The sequence below is a fragment of the Chiloscyllium plagiosum genome, chromosome 42, assembly GCF_004010195.1.
Source record: "Chiloscyllium plagiosum isolate BGI_BamShark_2017 chromosome 42, ASM401019v2, whole genome shotgun sequence".
Lineage (NCBI taxonomy): Eukaryota > Metazoa > Chordata > Chondrichthyes > Orectolobiformes > Hemiscylliidae > Chiloscyllium > Chiloscyllium plagiosum.
The window spans coordinates 4,633,186-4,654,215 of NC_057751.1; the positions used below are offsets into that span (position 1 = coordinate 4,633,186).

A 21,030-nucleotide genomic window follows, 5' to 3' on the forward strand; every position below is an offset into this window, starting at 1 on the left:
AGTGGGGGATTCGGGATGTGAGGGTCGGAATAGGGAGTGGGGATGTGAGGGTTGGAATATGGGAGTGGGGATGTGAGGGTCAGATCAGTGTCGTGGGGGTCGGAATACGGGAGTGGGGATGTGTGGATCGGATCGGGGATGTGAGGGTTGGAATATGGAATCGGGGATGTGTGGATCGGATCGGGGAGGTGAGGGTCGGAATACAGGATCGGGGATGTGTTGCTACATTGTGCAGAGCAATGTGACAACACAGCTGTTTGCAGTTTCCATTGCCTTATTGAAGGAAGGATAGTGTTGCTGTGGGAGAGGACAGTGAAGGTTCCCCAGTATGATTCCGAGGATGGCAGAAGCAACACCTGAAGAAAGACTGGATCGGTTTGGGCTCTCTGGAGTTGAGAAGAATGAATTGAGTAAACTTTGAGCAGGACTGCACTGGGTAAAGGCAGGAAGAAAGCTCCCATTGATGAGCGAGTCCACAACTAGGTGGTGCTGATGGAGGGGGGGGCGGGAGTTATGCTCTAAGGTCACAGGGTAGGCCATTCAGGACTGAACTGTGGAGAAATGTCTTCACCCAGAGAGTGGGGGGCCTGTGGAATTCACTGTCACTGAAAGTGGTTAGATCTAGTTCCTTGGGATGAAGGATAAAGGAGTGTGGGGAGATAATGGAAACAGGGGGACTGAATTGGATGGTCTGCCCTGGTCATACTGAATGACAGAGCAGGCAGGAGCCCTGTGAACGGTAAGTTCAAAGGGCTGAATGGCCTACTCCTGTTCTGATATTCTAAATTTCCCAATGCTTCTCTTAAAGATCACAGTGACCATGTAACTTTCTATTGATCCAGCTCTCGGGAGGCTCTCTCATGTCACATCATGTCACATCCTCTGTCATTTCATACCTTCACTGTGAACCATTTATACTCCCCGTGCACCGCCACCTCATCAGTGACTCCACTTAAAGCACAATTTACCTGCTCATTGAAGAAAAACAATTGTGAAGTCCTCAGGCACAACATTTTTGTGCAGAGGCGATCAGACTAAGCTCAAGAGCAGTCCTGTCTGAACAAAGAAAGAGGAGAGGCTAAAATGGGGATCAGTCCTGTCTGTAAGGTTAGCTCTGATACCACAGCATTGCTTGGCAGGGTCTGACCAGCACATGGCTGAGGGAGTGCTGCAGTATTGGAGGTACTGTTCCCACACCAGGTACCAGTCTGATTCTCACCTGCCTTTCCATTTGGGTATCACAGCTCCCACATTCACAGAAGAATTCCCAGCTGACTGGCTGTTATTTACTTGCTCGGGAGCTTTCTGTGTGCCAAAATGGTGCTTCACCTCTCTCCATGCCTGCTTTGACCACACTTCCAAGGAATATCCTGTGAGTCAGGTCACATTTCAGCTCATCAGAGAATGGCAACATAAAGTACATATCCACAAATAAATCCTTCTTGCACAGAGCTGACTGCAACGATGGGCTAACTTTGTAGAATAGATTGGGTTGGGATATCTGGTCAGCATGGACAGGTTGGACCGAAGGGTCTGTTTCAGTGCTGTACGTCTCTATGACTCTAGGACTAAATTTTTCCCATCTCTGGCAACTGACTGTGTGGAGTTTGCACATTCTCCCCATGTCTGTGTGGGTTTCCTCCGGGTGCTCCGGTTTCCTCCCACAGTCCAAAAATGTGCAGGTCAGGGTGAATTGGCCATGCTAAATTGCCCATTGTGTTAGTGAAGGGGTAAATGTAGGGGAATGGGTCTGGGTGGGTTGCTCTTCGGAAGGTCGGTGTGGACTTGTTGGGCCGAAGGGCCTGTTTCCACACTGTAAGGAATCTATCTATCTGTCTACGTCCTTCAAACTGGGATTGAACAAGATCTAAATCTGCCAAAAGGTCTCCCTCTGTTGGAGAAGGATTGCAAATGCAGTAACTCGAACATTCCCACCACTGAGGTAGTGCCCAGTGCCGTTTCTCCCTTGTAAAGATGGTGCTGAGCATTGCTTTCCCATCCACTACTAATTTGATTTTCCACTCTGCACTTCTGGTTTTCACAGGGGTGAAGCAGGAAGGGAGAGAGGGAATCATGTCTTGGGCTTGCTTGACTTCTTGATGCTGGTGTAATGGGTTCAGTGTGATCAACGACACAGTCCAACATCACAGGACAACTCGTTATCAGCACTCGGAACAGCTATCAGTTCCTCAACCTGTTTTTCTGAAAAACCAAGATGGACTGCTTTGCCTTGGCAGAGGGGCCTGCGAGGAGTCTGGATGGTGGGAGATGGATTCACACATTTCTGCAGATGTTTGTGACTCAGAAAGGGAAAGGCCAGAGAAAATATCTCGTACTTGCTCTACACGTCTTGACAAAACTTTTGCTGTTTTTTGTACAGTTTCTGTTACTTTTGGAGGGGCTGTGGACGTCATTGACTAGAACAGCATTTATTACCCATCTCTAATTGCCTGGAGTGTGATGAAGACACAACTATATTGCTGTGGGTCTGGAGTCACATGTAGGCCAGACCAGGTAAGGATAGTAGATTTCCTTCCCTAAAAGACATGAGTGAATCGGATAATAATGGATAATGGTTACACAGTCACCATTAGACTAGCTTTTAATTCTAATGCTTATTAAACGCAAATGCTCCCTCTGCCACAGTCAGATTTGAACCCATGTTTCTAGATATTAGCTTGGAGTTATATGTTACGTTTGTTGTGAAATTAGAACTGACACTAAAAATGCAGGAATGTTCTGTTTGATTGGCTGGTGGATACTGATTCAATGGTAGCTTTCAAACCGGAATCCAATAGACACACAGCAATGTTAAATTGATGGGATATGGGGAAAGAACAGGGCAGTGGGATTCACTACAATGCTTTTCGAACGAGGCAACACCAACTCAATGGGCCAAATGGTCTCCTGCTGTGCTGTTCTATAGCCTGCAGTAACTGCAATGCCTGAGGTTCCAGGAGCGGATTATGTGAGAGGACGGACAGTTGGGCAAACGTAATTAAATCTTGCAATAATTCGCCATCAAATCAATGCCTCGACCAGCCGCCAAACAGATATCAACATCAAGCAAGTCTCCTGAGACTATCCAAACAACAGCGTCAATAAAATATCAAGAAATCCTTTAAACTGGTCATAAATTTCCATCTCTCTTTGAATTTAGCAAGCAACTGGAGGAGGGCAAGGCTCCCATTTGTAAGGGTTGACAGCACATTATGACAGATTTATTACAGTTGATTACAAGTTCACACAGCTCCGCTCCAAAATAACACAAGGACATTTCAGCAACATGTGCTGGACAGAAGGATCTTTCCTGTGTGGAAGTCACGCTGCAGCTTTTGAAATGCTTAAGGTCAGCCAAAGCATGACGTACAAGCAATGTCCTGCTCACCGTGTCTTTCTGATTGTGTTCGCCTGTGCTTGGAAAAAAATAAAAATTGATGCAATAAAAATATTTTATCTCTCCACTGTGTATTTTATCAGTGAGGGAATATATAGGCATCTGGTTTCAGTTCTGATGAGTCCCTATATTGTTGACCTTTCTGAGATATTAGCATGGAATCCAGATGGAAAGTGCAAGATGAGTTGGATTCAAAAATCTTGTATAAATATTATTGTTTGGCAGCTAGCAGGAAGAATGCAGCTCCTCTTATTAAATGTGGCTTATGGTTTTAACCATGTGTCACTTGGGGGGAAAATAACAAACTCGAAACAAAGGCCATGCGCGTCACAATATCGTAATGCTCAAGTGGAGAGAGTTCCACCCCAGACCTAATCATCTTCAGGACAGCTATATAGACACGTATACAATGTGGGGCTGAGACACACATGCAGCATAGCCGCAGAGATCTGCAACTTCCACGGGATAGGTATGGCTCCAGAAGTTGTCATTTGTATAGGGTGTGAGGGGCTGAGAAAGGAAGGGTCTGTTTGGAGAGTGCACCGTCTGTGAAATGCAGCAGGAAGCTGTGCAATCCAGTCCTTGCCACAGCTCTGCAACATGGTAACCTTGTGCAACTCGCCCAAGCTCGTCTCCCTTATAGCCAGCAAAAATCGACATCAGGGGACCACTGAAAGGACCATCGACGCTCTGATTCCTTGACACGTCACATGGTGGAGTTTCACAAATGCTTGGCCAGCTCACCAGGCAGCAGCAGGTCCACATTACCCACAACACCCTCTGAGGTCCACTGGGGCTTGACATCCATGTTGTGTCAATTCATTGAAACATTAGTGATCCTTTACCAATGGTGATCTCAGAGTGATGGACCCGTGTGGTGCTCTCCATCAAAGTGGAAACACCTTTACTACACACCCCCAACTCCTCCCCACTGTAGTCAGACCCCAACGTGACTTGAAAGGAAGAATAACTGAAGGATATGGGCTGAGAGCAGAAGTCATAGAGTCATAGCATCACACAGCACGGAAACAGACCCTTCGGTCCAACCAGTCCGTGCTGACTATAATCCCAAACTAAACCAATCCCATCTGCCTGCTCCTGGCTCATATCCCTGCAAATATTTCTTATCCATGTCCTTATCCAAATTTGTTTTAAATGCTGTAACTGTCCCCGCATCTACCACTTCCTCCACAAGTTCATTCCACACACAAACCACTCTCTGTGTAAAAGAATTGGCCCTCATGTCTTTCTTAAACCTTTCTCCTCTCACTTAAAAATATGCCCCCTCGTCTTGAAATCCTCTATCCCAGGGAATAGACAACTGCCATTCACCTTATCTATACGTCTTATGATTTTATAAATCTCTATAAGGTCACCTCTCAACCTCCTACGTTCCATGAAACAGGTCCCAGACTATCCAGCCTCTCCTTTTAGCTCAAACCCTCCATTCCCAGCAACATCCTGGTAAATCTCTCCTGAACCCTTTGCAGCTTTAATGATATCCTTGCTCTAACAGGGAGACCAGAACTGGAGACAGTACTCCAGTGGAGGCCTCACGAACATCCTGGACACCCTCAACACAATGTCCCCATTCCTATATGCGTGAACAATGAAAGCAAGCATGCTAAATACTTTCTTAACCACCTTATCCAAACGTGATCAAAACTTCAAAGAATTATGTCCCTGAACTCTAATGTCTCTTTAATTGTATAAGTTTGTTTTTCCAAAATGTAACACCTCTTATTTATACAAATGAATCTGCCACTCTTTAGTCCACTAACACAACTGATCAAGACCTCTTTGTAATGGGCTGCAACTGGCACCGGTCTTTGCTCGGGTCCCGCGGGAAAATAATTATAAGGAAAACTGAACACATGAAACAGGAGGCACAGTGAGCGCCCCTGCTGGTGCAGAGGTAGTGCCTTTACTTTTGGGCTAGAAGCTCTGGGTTCAAGTCCCACCTGCTCTAGAACTGTGCTGGAATATAGATGTCCAGGCTGGTTCAAAATATCTAACTGCTTGGGGCCCCTTACTTGCAAGAGAAGGGGTCAGTCCTTGCAAAGTGTCCATGAAGCAACACCAGGCTCTAACACAGACATTGGTTTGATTTATTATTGTCACATGTACCGAGATACAGGGAAAAGTTTTGTTTTGTTCGCAGTACAGACAGGTCATACCACACAAAGATCACAGGGTGATTGAACGGAGTGAGAAATACAATGTTCCAACTGCAGAGAAGGGGCACAAAGAGAGAGATCGACATTAAACTTAAAATTTGAGAGATTCGCTCCGAATTGAAATAACAGCGGGGAAGAAGCTGTTCTTGAACCTGTTGGTACGTGTGTTTAAGCTTTTGTATCTTCTGCCTGGCGGAAGAGAATGGAAGAGATGATAACCGGGGTGGGAGGGGTCTTTGTTGATGGTGGCAGCGGGGAGTGTAGATGGAGCCAATGGATGGAAGGTTGGCTTGTGTGAAGGACTGAGCTGTGTACACGACTCTCCACAGTATTCCGAGTGGGATCATGATCCATGATTTTGGGATCACAAGCTTTGAGGCAGTGATGGTTGCTATGGACCTCAGGTTGAACTCCCACACTCTCAGGCTTGTGGTGGCTTTCTCTGGTGGTGGGCATGTTATGGTTATGGTGCAGAATGAAACCATTCAGCCTCTCCCACTATGTCACTGACCAAAACAGTTCCAAACTCCTGTCTTTTCCATGGAACCCTGCATCTGCAAAGGATCAGCCAAAGCCTCCAACGAGGACAGGCAGGAGGCTGGAAGAACACAGCAAGCTGGGCAGCACCTGGAGGTGGAGAAGTCAACGTTTTGGGTGTGACCCTTCTTCAGGACTGGGGGGTGGGTGTAGAGGGAGCTGCAGATAAAGGGGGTGATGGGGAAGGGCTGTGGGTAGGGAGAGGGGTGGGATGGTAAGTCAGGGGTAGGTAGAAGGTATAACCTGGTTGGTCGATGGGAGGGATGAATGTGGTTAGTGGCTGGAAGGAAGGGTTGATGAGAGGAATAGAAGGGAGGGGGAGGGATTGGGAAGGGATTCAGGAGATGGGAAGGAAGGTAACTTGAAATTGGAGAACTCCATGTGGTGCCCTCCTTTGATCTGCAGCCAGTCCTGAAGAAGGGTTACACCCGAAACGTTGACTTCTCCACCTCCAGGTGCTGCCCAGCTTGCTGTGTTCTTCCAGCCTCCTGCCTGTCTACTCTGGATTCCAGCATCTGCAGGGTTTTTTGTCTCTAGCTGAGGAAATTCCTCCAATGAAGCAGTGCCCACCACACTTGCAAGTCTTCCAACACTGAACCAATGCCAGATTCTTGCTAAAATTAAATTCTTGGAAAGATTTTTATTTAATCTTTGGAGAAAGCTGTCCAAATTGAACACCTCCAATAACCCTTCCCAACCACACCACTTGGCCCAGCAAGTATTGGACACCCCAAATTTCCACTCTGTGGGGTCATGCTGTGAATGTTTTACCAGCCCCTTGAACCATGGCTGATCTGTTTGCACTTTGAATCCTACATCCCCACCTATGTCCTGATCGCTTTGATCCCTTTGCCTAACAAGAATGGGAGCCACTGCCTTGAGACAGGGAGTTGCAAAGTCAAACAGATTTCCAAAAGAAATTCTCCTCATTGTCACTCACTGTCATGGGTAGGAGCCCCTGAATTCTCAAACAGTGCCCCCTCCGTCCCCAGTTTTGGTCTGACCCAGAAGAGGAAATGTCCCTCTCATCAAGATATTGACAAGTCTGGGTCACCAAGACAGGTGCAGGTTCGGCCCAACAATGATGTGAAAGTGTTGAAAAGACAGCCTGTGGCTGGAGGCAAAGACAGTGGCATTAATCCTCTCATCGCATGGCTTGAGGAGCTGTATCTTATCCAAGACTGGATGGTGATTGCGCCATCTGAGAGTAAAGAGGGAAGTCTGAACCACTCCTGATCTTTCTGACCGAAGTCCTACATCCTGGGTCTCCTGCTCATCTTGGGGATAATGTTGACCACCCTGATGGTCAGCAGCAGTTATCACAATCAGGAACATCATGTTTCAGACAGCAGTCTTATCTCACCGACACTGACTTGGTGCAACCTACCCCAAGCACCATCGCTGAACATGGGTGGCATCATGGTAGCAGTGTGGGGTTAGGAAGAGAAGTCATTGGTGGAGATGGCTTGTGGTTGTGTATAGCTTTGGCTCAGTCGTCATGATGGTGAAACTGGGCTCGAAGGTATTGATGGACAGACCGAGCATTTCTTTCAAGAAAGGAGGACTGCTCCAGCTACAAGGTGACTGCGGATGTGAGCTGACTCAATGTCCAGCAGAGTCCTGCACAGACCCGTAGGATATCACACCGGTACACAGTCAGGGTAACTTCAGAAAGAAAGCCTAAAAACACAAGAGAAAGGTGACCCATCTTGCTATGATGAACCAAAGAGGGAGGGGGTAGGCAAATAGAGAAAGGCAGCCAGTTCCTCCCCTCTTGCCTGGGATCCTCACAATTTGGGAAGGTGTCTGTTGGAACTGGAATCATTTGGTAGAAACACTCTGTCCCCACATTTATCAGATCACAGAGGGGTCACCACACAGAGAAGGCCATTCAGCCCTTCTTGTCTGCAGTGACTCTTCAAATGACCATATTGCCAAATACCTATCTCCCTGTGCAGCATGTCTATCCACATAACCATTCAATATCCCTCTTTCAATGCCTCAATTGAAGCTGCCTTCACCCCATTTCCAGGCAGTCCATTCTACATCCTATCTCCCTCTTTTTCTCACATTGCCCTTGCTTCATCTGCACACCACTTTCCACTCTGTCCCTCTTGTTTGCTTCATTATAATGAACGGGAACAATTATTCCAAATCTACTCTTGTCAGTCTGCATCCGATTTTGAAAACCTCTATCATATCACCTCTCCTCCTTCTTATCTTTGCGTAAAACAGTCCCAATTTCCTCAATCTATTCCTTATCACTGAAGTTGCTTGTCCCTGCATTTTACTCTTCTTCACATTTTTCCAACAATAGGGAGCTCCAGCTGAGGTCTCCATTTTCAGTTGTGGCAATCTATTGTGGAGAATCATTGATTGGGTGACCTTGCCTGTGACTGAGTGCCATGAGGATGAAGGTAGCAGAGAGTTCCGAAAGCTCTGGGAGGTGGGTTCTGCTGGAGATGGGAGTTGGCATGAGAATGGAGACATTGGGGCTGCTCAGCGATGGTGATGATAGTGCTTAGGGCAGCTCAGCAGTCGGGTGCAGATGGGGGCTGGGGGAGGGGGCAGGTCTGGCTGGCAAAGGGACAATTGTGAGCGTCCATGTGCACAAGAGCCAAGGAGGTGCTGTGATGCACCTCAAACTGCCATACAAACAACCTGCCTTCGAGGACAGAATCGGCTAGTGGGGCAGGAACCACCTGAGCAGAAGGTATCAGCCAGCCTCAAGGTGACCGATGTGGAGATTTCACATTTGGTGGTTGGGAGCACATTCCAGCTGCAAGGAGCAGCCTGGAGGGATGTTGATAGTGGAGGTTTCGCGCCACATACACTCCTTTGGTGCACAGACTGACCTTGCTCTCTGGTGATTTTCCTGAAACCTTCCATTTCCATGCTGAGTGGGCACTGCACAAAGTGATCACTGATCCAACCACACCCAAAAGCCTCTTCTCATTCTGTCCACAAGGTTTCTTGTTCATAAATCTATGGCTGGAAATTCACAGAACTTGGACATTACTGCGTGAGTGTGAGCCTGGGAGCTGATACATTTGCTCAATCTTTCAAAGCACTTCCGGGGGAGGTGCAGTGGTGTCACGGCAATATCACCTGACCAGTAACGTAGACCCCCCAAGCTAACACTGTCGGTAACACTGGCTGCAGGAGCTTTCAGATGGTGGGTGTGAACCAAATAGCTACCCAGCTTGCTGGTTGTCTGGGATACATACCCCATGGCACTGTCTGGAAGAAGAGGCAGGGAACGAGTATTGCTGGTGTTGTGACTAATATTAAACCACAATCAACATCAGAAAGAACAGAAAGAACATACACATTATGACACATCTTTTGGGAGCTTGCTGTGCACTAATTATCTGCCACATATTGACATTCCAACATTGACTGCAATTACAAAGCACTTTATCAGCTCTGAGGCACTCTGAGGTCCTCAGTTGCGAAAGGTTCTACAGAAATGCAAGTCTCTCTTTTGCAGGCATTATTTTCCCAAAGCCAAGTTTCAACATTTTGCAAACTCTTCCATGTGCAGTAGCCCAGATGTGCAACACAGTTGTTAACCTGGAGAGAGTTTTAATGTCAAAACCATACCTCTGTTAAAATAAGCACTCACTCACTGATCTGAGCATTACAAATCTCGAAACATGTTCAAGTGGTGCCCCACTGGAGGACAGCAAAGTGCATTTTATTCATGTTCCACAGCTGGCTGCCGCTTTAGAGATCAAATACAATTCCTCACTGCAAATTGCTTTACAACTGCTGGAATTTTGCTTGAACCAGCATATCGGTGCTTGTTTTTAGAAATCCAGATTCTACCTTTCCTCAGAAGACCTGCCAGGACAAGTGAAAAATCTGCTACTACTCATTTCTGCCACAATCTGGTCACTTTCAGAAGCCATTCTCTTCCCAAAGGGGTCCACACTCTGAAATTCCCAAAGACTTGAATTCTGCCTCCAGTGTCTTCCGTTCCTGCCAGTGGATGTGGATTGGTGCCAAATTCAGCGGACCCATCCTGAGAAAAACACTCACCTTCTGACACTCGAGCGATTCTTGACGATTTCTTTGCGTCAGTATGGAGATCTTCATGTGGTCGCACTGACCACTACTCCAGCTGGCTTCACTGCATCAGGCACTGGTCTGGTTTCAGTCTCGACCAGCTCTCTGCAGTCAGACGTGGACAACCAGTTTGTGCTCGAGGTTCGACCACCATCCCTCACGACTTCATTCTCCTGTCTAATTCCTGACCATGATTACCTGCGATTGATTACCCACCTCCCCCTTCCCTCAAACCTTTCGATAGAGATACACACTCAGCTTCTCCCCATCTCATCCTTCCTTTCCGAATCTGTGGGCCTCCAGTGTGTGTTGAGAATCGCCTGCGCCTTCCATTTCTTCAGGCAGTACCCGGATGATTTGAAGACCATTATTTTCACCTCCTCCTGAAAAACCAACTCTATGTTTTCACCCTTGCCACCTTCAAAATTCATGTGTTTTCCTGAAAGCGCAACATCACGTGGCCATGAACCTCACATTCATTTCTCATCAAAAAAGAATCCAAAGCAAGGTCAGCAAGATATCAGAACCTCTGCCACTGTTTCTATGTTCAGTCTTTTGATTTAAGCAGCATCCTCGGGTGCTCATGCTCCACCATCGAGCTTCCTGGGACTGCCCTTGCATGGTCTCTTCCTGACCTATCCAAACCGGAGTTTGATGATGTTCAGTCATGGCGTCTTTTCACACCAAACGCACAAATCCTCCCATCCTCTTCCTGAACAAAACACAAGTTCTACTCAGTTCCACTGTCTATCTACAAGCAAGCAGTCAGCTTTCCTGTCTTCACTGATGACCCAAAGCTGTCACTGTCTGCTAGCTCACTGACCGTCTCTGATCAACTGAGCTGTCTCTTGGTGACACCCAGGCTGCAATATTTCCTCGATTCTCAGTAAGAGAGAGAAAACTTCTGATAGCATTTACAGCAAAGATTCCTCATTGGAAATCAATATCATATCCTTCCTGAGATTGGAGAGGCTGAACAGGCTGGGGCTGTATTCCCTGGAGTGTCGGAGGCTGAGGGGTGACCTTATAGAGGTTTATAAAATCATGAGGGGCATGGGTAGGGTACTTGATCAAGGTCTGGGGTGGGGTAATCCAGAACTGGAGGGCATAAGTTTAAGATGAGAGTGGAAAAATATAAAAGGGTTCGAAGCAGCAACCTTTTCACGCAGAGGGTGGTACGTGTATGGAATGAGCTGCCAGAGGAAGTGGTGGAAGCTGGTACAATGACAACATTTAAAAGGCATCTGGATGGAGATATGAATAGGGAGAGTTTAGAGGGATATGGGTTAAGTCTGGTCGGTGTGGATGAGTTGGACCAAATGGTCTGTTTTTGTGCCGTACAGCTCTATGACCACTCTGTTGAGCTCCACCTCAGTATGATCTTCAATCTGAAGGTTACTTTCAATCTTCATCTCTCTTCTAAGAACAAGGTCTCTCGATTTGCCTGCCTCCCCATGCACTCTCATTCTGCCTTTGTTCCCTCTTCGTTGAGGAGGGATGTAGTTGCATTGCACTCAGTTCAGAGGAGGTTCACCAGATTGATTCCAGAGCTCAGGGGCTTGCCTTCTGAAGAGAGATTGTGCACCTTAGGCCTATACAGGCAGCCCTAGGGCTGTGGACAGGCTCATTCCTGGAGGTGATTGACAAGTTCATTTGTATACTAGTTGGAACACCAGACAGGACAATATCAAGCAACTGTTGGTAAGTTCAGGAAATGTTCATATGTCAGCTCTTTAACATGACAACCCTGCATAGGACTGTGCTTGTAAGAATGAACATTCATATGTGTATCAGGGACCCGCTTTGATGGGTTTGGAACAAAGAGAGGAGATCTGACTGAGGTACATAAAATTCTAAAGGTGATTGACCAAGTGGATGTTTCCTCTAGAACGAGAGGTCATCATTTTCGGAGAAGGGGCAGCAGATTTAAAACGGAGATGAGGATAAATCTCCTCTTTCAAAGGACTGTGAATATGTGCAGTGGATGCTAGGACAATGAATAAATTTAAGGACAAAACAGAGAGAGTTTTGACGATTTCTGGCTTGACGGGCTATGGGAAGAGGGTGGGACAGTGGAGCTCGGACTGAGAGGAGATCAGCCATGATAGGATCAAATGGTCTACCCCTGCTCTGAGTTCTTTTACAATGTGATAATGATCAGATTCTTGTTTTGTTAATTGTAGTAGAGATGCCAGTGTTGGACTAGATTGGAGAAGATCAAAAATCACACTTCACCAGGTTACAGGTCAACGGGTTAATGTGTAAACAGTAGCTTTCAGAACACTGCTCCTGGTGAAACTGCAGGCATACATTGAGCATGATGCAGTGAGAACGTTGAGAACATCTGGTGGGAATTCACCTGGTATTGTGTGATTTTTGACCTTATTTAATTGATGTCTGACACTGATGGTGGCAGAAGTATCATGTGACTTGGACAGTGATGTTTTACACAGCCCATCCCCAAACATTCCTACAAATTTCCTACTTACCCCTGACATGTGTCGATTCCCCAAATTGCAATACGCTTCATTTTTAAACATTCAACACTGTCTTATTTATAAACTACAACAAACCCTTTCTCGAAATCTTATATTTGTTTGAATTCCAGGGGCAGAACAACTTCTTGGCATTTTTTAATTGGTCTCAAAAGATGCTTCCCAGGAAGCAGGTTTCCAGAGACATCCACAAGGTATTTACTGGGATCTGCAATCTCCTCCATGGACCAGGTACAGTCTCACCTCAGGGATCCATACAGTTACTGCAAGTGGACAGTTGTATTCTTCACTTGACGCAGTATCGCATGACATGCTCTGAAACAATCATTTCAGAGGTTGCTATCACGCCACCCTTCTAGATCCATTCTGCTGAGCACAGCACAGAAGGTCAGTGTCCTGCAGAGTCAGAGACACTGCCGGGGAATTGCAGGGATGGACGAGAGTCACACCTTTGCAGGGTAACTGTAACTTAAACCAGACCTTTCATTTCCAAAGTCACCATAACTCTTCCACCAAGTTTTACATGCGTCTTAAATTGTCTTAACCTGACAACATATCCTGCTTGTCTTGCCTGAGAGCCTGATTGGAACCATATGTTCACTTCTTTCACATCGATACAAACATGTAACTACTGTACTGTTGAGCTATTTCACTCATGAATTCCCACCAGATGTTCTCAACGTCCTCTCTGCATCATGCCCAATGTATGCCTGCGGCTTCGAAACATTTTCCTTCACTTGAGCTGGTAATACTCTTCTCTCAGTGCCATTCTGTTAACCGATTGTAATCAGTTCCATTGTACAGACATGGCTGTGTCCTAGACCATTGTCACCAAGCCCTGTGGCTCCCAGTTGAGGTCAGCCTTGAGCACATGCTGTCTTCACTCAGCCACTCCCAGGGGAGCAGAGTCTTTATTTGCTTGGTTTCTTCTTCCTGCCATTAGCTCCAGGCCCTCCCTCTGCCTCTCAGCTACCTTCTGTGCTGAGAAGAAAACCCTTTACAGAGACCATCTCCTTCCTCGGCCATTTGGTCCGCCCTCCTTACCCTCTCCCTCCAACCATGTCTTTACACTGGACAAACGGATACCTCACCAGGCAAGGTCAGACTTGGGACAGGGACTGCCAGCTCGTCACAAACAGAGCATGGGAACCAGGGGCTTGAAGAGGACACAGCGACCTGTCAGCCACAACCATGGGTAATACCCTGCACCATCTAGCAGAAGGACCAAGATTTGACATTCTGTGTCTGCGCAGCACATCTCCTCAAATACAGAGTGAGGAGAGCAGAAAACGACTCACTTGAGAACAATGCGGAGGGAGGATGTGGTGTTCAAACAGTGAGGTGGCACACTTCCAGCTGATGGGAAAACCCTGCCTTATTCTGCCATAACTCAATGCAAGAAGGGACCAACACAGCTCGAGATACCAAATGAGACAGCACACGAAGATTATGCCAAATTATTTTGCCTTTTCAAAGGAAGGAACACCACTTTATATGTCTGCAAGAAGGTTGACTGATTTGATGCCCCAGTTTCAGAATACAACCCGATGGGAAAGGACACTCTCTGAAGTAACTCCACAGAGGCTGGTATCCCGTCACCAAGTCACCCTTTATTTATACATGGAGAGCTCCTAACACTGATCCATTTGCCCCAGAGCCAGCTCTCAGAGTGAGCAGAACCCTGACACTCCTGTCCGTACCTGTCAGTCAGGGCTCCCTGATTGGATCTGGTTAACAGTGACAATCTCTAATCAGGGAAGTCCGATTCTAGGCAGTCCACTTGGCTGATCTGGATCCAATCACGACATTTCCCATCTCCCATTTACTTGAAGTAGCTCCTTGACTCAATACCTCTCCATCACTCCTGCATGTCTGACAGGGCCAGTGCTGTGAAAACAGACAGCGAGGGCAATGTGTTCATCATTTCTCACTTGGCAACACTCCGCCAGCCCAGCCCCCTTTTTGAAACCGAGGTGCAATATTCAAAGCATCGACAGCAACATGTTGAAAGACCCTGTTGTGGTGACAAGTGTGGACAGCTCATTCCCACAATCACACAGCCCTCAGTAGGCCACTCAGCCTGTCAGGCCACGGCTAGTTCTCTCTGAGTTGGGCGAGTATTTCGGAAAAATGTTCAAATTGAGCTCACCATTACTGAATTCGGAACACACAACGGATAGTGATGCAAACTTACAGTGCTACTGACTTGCACCTTGGAAAGCAGTCTTACTGATGGGAAGGTGCTCCTGAAATGCCTCCCGTGTTGCAACCATTCCTTCTCAGCAGCCCCAACTCCATGGCAGCTCCCATTCCCAGACAGGCACCGGTTCCTTCCTCTCCATATAACCCTCACATATTCCTGACTAGTTATCCTGTCTGAAAGATGAAAGACAACATTGACCTTTCAACAGAAACAGCTTTTGGAAGTGTGCAAAGGCACTATGCCCGCAATCTGAGCTGACATGTTCCTTTACAACCTGCTTTTAAGTTGGACCAGGACTGTCCAAAGCTGCAGGATTGGAATCTCCCTCAGACATTTGGACGCCCCCACTGCTCCCCCCCACCCAAGTGTCAATCTCAAGCTGACAATAAACAATAAACTGGGTGCTGTTTCTTCCAAACATTACCTGATTAAAAATACAAAGAGTAGATTAGGAGCTCTACTGCACGCAGACATGTTACCCATGGAAGGGACATTTCCATCGTGGTCAAATGTCACCTTGTGAATCCTGCCAAAGTCCTGATGGCAGGAGATAGGAGGGGCAGAGCCTCCGGTCAGACATCCTGCAGAAGTTAGTGGCAAATTCAGGAAAATTTATCATGGAGAACACAGAAATAGCTGACCAACCAAAAAAATACTTTCATTGTTTTGTGTTCACAAAGGAAGACACAAATAACAGCAGAAATGTTGGGGAACACAGGATTTAGTGAGAGGGAGGAACTAAAGGAAATTCAGGATTTGTAGGGAAATGGAATTTGGAGAATTTGATGGATGGGGTGATTGGGACCAGGTGGACCTCATTAACTATGAGATCCTTGTTTGGGCAAGCCCTGACTAACAGATATAAACAGGGGATTTAGAATCTCCTGCGTTCAGGGGACTGACTCTGAACTAGCTGGCCACAGCCAGTGTACTAATGCATTAGTAGAATAAAGGGTGACTCGGTGACAGGACGTGGCCTCTGTGTTGTTGTTTCAGTGTTGGCCTCAGACCAGGCCTTCGGGTGTAGGCCAAAAGCTTTGTGTGTGATGTTATGTGAACTGAGGCTTCATTTTTACTTTTAGAAAAAAGCAAACTGAAACAAGCTTTTTTGTGAACGAGTGTAATGATTTGGACAGTCAAATGCACAAGGTCTGATTTTTCTCTGTATAACTTGAATTGTAATAACTCGATTGTAAACTAGTTGTTCAAGGTTTTCTTTGATCTTATTTTGTCAATGCGAATTTTAAAATAGGCATTGGCTGGCCACAGTCAGTGTACTGCACACACAAAAATAAAGGGTGGCTTGGTGATAGGATACTGGCCTCTCTGCAGTTGGATTCAAGGAAGATAAATCCCCAGGGCCTGAGAAATCTGCACACCAGAATACTTAATAAGGTGGCCCTGGAAATAGTGGTCACTGTCCTAGATTCCATTGACTGTGGAATCAGTTGCTAAGGATTGGAGGGCCGCTAACGTAACCCCTCGATTTAAACAGGAGGCAGAGAGAAAACTGGGAATTATTGACCAACAGCCTGACATCAGTAATGTGAAGAACCCTTGACTCCATTATAAAATACTTAATAGCTGAGCATTTGGAAAACAGTGGCTGAATCGGACACAGTAAACACAGATTTATGAAGGGGGAATCCACTGGAACTCTTTGAAGACGTGACTCACAGAGTTGATGAGGGCGAGTCTGTGGATGTGGTTCATTTGGACTTTCATAAGGCTTTTGACAAAGTCCCACATTAGAGATTAGTGCATAAAATTAAAGCATATGGGATTGGGGACAGAGTATAGAGATGGATTCAAAACTGGTTGGCAAACAGGAAGCAAAGACTAGGAATAAATGGGTCCTGTTGCAAGCGGCAAGCAGTGAATACAAGGGTATTGCAGTGATCAGTACTTGGACCCCAGCTGTTCACAATATTCATTCATGATTTAGGTGAGGGAACTAAATGTACTACCCCAGAATTTGCAGATGACACAGAGCTGGGTGGTTGGGAAAACTGTGAGGGGGATGCAGCGATATCGCAATGTGATTTGTACAGACTGAGTGAATGGGCAAATGCATAGCAGATGCAGCATAATGTGGATAAGTATCAGGTGATTTATTTTGGCACCAAAAGTAGGAAGACAGATGATGATTTGAATGGCTGTAAATTGAGACAGGAAAATGTTCAGTGAGACCTGGGAGTCCTCATGTACCACCCACTAAGTGCTCAGGCACAGCAGGCAGTAAAGGTGGCAAACTCTGTGCTGATCTTCACAGTGAGAGGATTGGAATTCAGGGATAAGGATTTCTTGTTGGATTTATACAGGGCGGTGGGAAGGCCACACCTGGAATGCTGTGTGCAGTTCTGGTCTCCTTATCTGAGGGAGGATGTCGATGGAGTGCAATGAAGGTTTCCCAGATGGATTCCTGGGATGCCAGGGCTGACCAATAAAGGCAGGGTCAATTAGTTTGGAATATATTCACGAAGGAGGAGCTATCTCATCCAAACCAAAAATATTCTACCAGGATGAGACAGGGTAAATGCAGGAAGGATGTTCCGGATGCACGGGAATCCAGAATCAAGGGTCATAGTCTCAGGATATGGGGTCAACCCATATGGGACTGAGATGAGGAGAAAAGTATTCACCCAGAGTGTGGGGAGCCTGTGGAATTTACTGCCAGTCAAGGCCAATACACAATGATTTCAAGAAGGAGTTGGAGAGAGCACTTGGGGCTAAAGGAATTAAAGGATATGGAGGAAAAGCAGGAACAGGGTACTAAGCTCGATGATCACCCACAATCACTCTGATCGGAGGAGCATGCTCAAAGGCCCAAATGGCCTACTCCTGCTCCTACTTTCTGAGTTTCTGTGTTCCTATGTTAACCACTTCAGTACCTTGTCCATAGTATGGACAAATCCAACCCTGGAAAATAAGGACAAGAGAAATGACAGACAGAAGAGAATTGATTAACCTGCTGGTATCATGAAGAAGGTGATGTTCGCCATGGAGAAGTCTGAATCTACAGCCTGACTGGACTGTGTTGAGGGAAACTTCCACCTTGTGAAAGAGAAGAAACAGGAAATGAAATGCAGCCAAATCAAACCTTGTAAGTCTTGCGAAAACTTCATAGCAACAAATAAACATGACATTGCATCAAAGGTGGTCTGAAGAAGCTGGTGCACCTCTGACGTCACATTGTCTGACCTATAACATGCAGTTACAGAGTCCTGACAACATAGTTCTCAGCCAGAAGCGGAACAGAATGGCATTCAGAGCAATGAGAAGTCATCTCATGGACAACTCCGAGAGGGCACAGAAACAGATGGAGAAACTCAGTAGGTCTGGCAGCATCTGTGGAGAGAGAGAGAGAGAGAGAGACCAGAGCTAAGTTTTTGAATCTGATGACCTTTCTTTAGAACAGAAGTATTTTATTTGAACTCTGGACTGGGCTGACATTTAGCTGGTGATGCTAGAAAATGCCTGGTGGCTGGACAGTTCATGTTTTGAGTCGGTGACCCTCGATGAAGGGTCTGCTTCATTCGGTTTCTCTCTCCACAGATGCTGCCAGACTTGCTGAGTTTCTCCAGCACACTCTGTTTTATTTTCAGAATGAATGAATACATTCTTGATGCCATCGACAACTCAGGTCCCTGGGGATTCCCGAATCAAAACTAATCCTAACCATCAACTGCAATGTGTTGTCGAGGGGAGTGGACTCTTGTGAAAAATGGAACAAGGAAGGTTGAAATTGATAGAGCTCTTATCTTGACCGGGGGACACCTTCAAGGCTCTCACTGCCCCTGTTTAAGGATAGTCGTTCCGTCGAATTGGGTAAGGAGGTGGGAGGGGTGATTTAAGAGAATCAAAGCCAACGAGGCTACATGTCGAAATTAAACAGGATGGCATGGTAGGCTCAGAGACTGAGGGATTCTAGCTTCAATCTCCAGATGACATTCTCAGCTTTCCTCCTCTGCTGTTTGGAGCTGGCCTGCTCTCTGCTCTCTGTTTGTGTGTCGCTCAGGGGAAAGCCAGTCTTGGCCACACCAGGCCTTCCCCTGACGTTGTGCTGAGCTCAGGAAACGCACAGCCCCTCAGTCTGGCTCCAACTGAGTTGCGAGGTTCTTGGAGTCAGCCACAGAGAATCAATGAAATCGCAATGTTCAAAATAAAATCCCATGACCCCTGGTTCTTGGGCAAACAGGAACCAGTTGGCTGTTACGTCGGACCCAGAAAGCCTGGAGAGAAAGCCAATGACAACTGACCTTTCTCACGTCCCCCAGCGACCGGAGAGAAAGCGGCAATGTTCCAATCGACTGACCCAGAGGAGCATCATAGTGGCAGTCACCCAGCTCAGACATTCCTCAGCGGGGTTACAGTAAAAACAGGAGGCTGGTACATCCACCAAAAACATTGCATGTGCTGCAAAGCTGAAAGAGAAGAGGAACAAGGTACAAGAAGGCAAGAAGATATACTTAATGTTTCGGATCCAGTGACCCTTCTTCAGAAGCCTACTGGTGAAAGGTCATTGCACCCGAAACGCTTTCTGTCCACAGGCACTGAGAGACTTGCTGAGTCTTTCCAACAATTTCTGGTTTTGTTTCTGATTTCTGCTTTTTGTTTCTGATTTCCAGCACACGCAGTTCTTTCGGTTTTCACTTGAATAAGATACTCTTGTTATGCTGCTCGAGGACATGGACAGAATTTGCTGAAACAGGGAAAACATAGTTTTGGGTGAAATAGCATCACCCCATACTTGATCTCACATCAGCCTCACCCCCAGCATTATTTTACACTGAACAGCTGTGGGAAGACAGGGCTTCAGCATGAAGAGGAGGTAGGAGCGGGAGATGGGAAGGCAAGGAAGAAGAGGGTGATGGGATGTGGTGAGGTGGGAAAGAGGATAAGGTGATAGGAGGTCCTGATGCAGCAAGGGTTTGGACCAAAACAGAAATTGCTGTAAAAGCTCAGCAGGTCGGGCAGCAACTGTGGAGAGAAATCAGAGTTAATGTTTCAGGTGCAGTGACCCTTCCTCAGAACCAGAATGGTTCGGACCAATTTGGTCCACATTGAATTCTGAAGCAATGTATGATATTTATATGCATCAATTTTACAAAGGAGCCATTCAGCCCAACAGCTTGTGATTGCCCTCTACTGTAGCCTTCTCTCACCCCAACTTCAAGCAATGCTGAGCAACAACAACAACAACACTTGTCATTTGTCTAGTCTCTTTCCTGTAATAAGAGAGCTCTCTCTGCGCTGTGATCTGCAAGCTGTGTTTTGCCTGGAGAAGTAGCAAGAGGAAGTTGCTTTGCTCCAGCTCAAATCAATGCCAAGCCAAACCCTAACCAGCTGTTGGGTCATTTGGCCGGTTTCAATTTTCCATGGTGTATTTTCGTGGTTTGATTTGTTACACACAATCAAAGCTCTTTGCGATATTTCTCAATTCTGAGAGATCTTCTGAGGTGAAGCAAAATCAAAGTGTCTTCACTGAAACCACAGAACAAAGGAATGACACTTAGGAATGCTCCACGCGAACACCCTTTGAAGTTCTCACACGGGATGTTTGTCCCACTTTCTGCAGCACTGGGTGAGATTGCTGTCAGCTATGTCTTCGCATGCAGACACAGAAAACTCAAAATGTCAGCACTCACGGTTAAAACAAAACCATGCAGTGGTATCAGCCAGGGTTTGGGTCATTGTGAAAGCAAGGTCATTGATTCTCCTTTCCTGGCGCGTGGCAGGAGCTGTTGGGCACAGCATTTCTCACTCATCCTAACTGCCCTGGAGAAAGTGGCAAGCCAACTTCTGGAATCCTGGCCTTCAGGATCGGTTCACGCCATTGGTGGCACCTTTGATCCAATCATCAGCTTCCCAACATATCCATGCCATCTCAGAGAGCCCTGTGTTCAGCTCTCCATCATCGCCCGACCTCAGCCACATTTCAGTCCGTCTGCTGCTCAATCCCCCATCCAGGCCTCTGTTACCCTCCAACACACTGTCCCCCTTCACCCCCCCACTCCCAACAACACCTCACACCCATACCTCACCTCTCCCACAACCCTCTCGCACATTCTGGCTCCCACAGATGGCAGATCAGCTAAAGCTCTGCTCTCTGTAATCCATTCCCCCCCCCTGCACAGTGCCTCCATCGGCCCC

The 21,030-nt window shown here is 46.7% G+C and overlaps 1 protein-coding gene across 1 annotated transcript in view; it reads right to left on the bottom strand.

The window, feature by feature from the left end:
- LOC122543039 (zinc metalloproteinase-disintegrin-like crotastatin) overlaps nucleotides 1–19,210 on the bottom strand; it is a 96,542-nt gene extending 77,332 nt beyond the window's left edge. The window contains exons 1-3 of the mRNA XM_043681231.1: nucleotides 19,137–19,210; nucleotides 17,846–17,931; nucleotides 14,869–15,050 (exon numbers count right to left, since the gene is read on the bottom strand). The gene's annotated coding sequence lies outside the window, so the exon portion shown is untranslated. The remainder of the gene's footprint in view (nucleotides 1–14,868; nucleotides 15,051–17,845; nucleotides 17,932–19,136) is intronic.
- Between the last annotated feature and the right edge of the window lie 1,820 nt (nucleotides 19,211–21,030).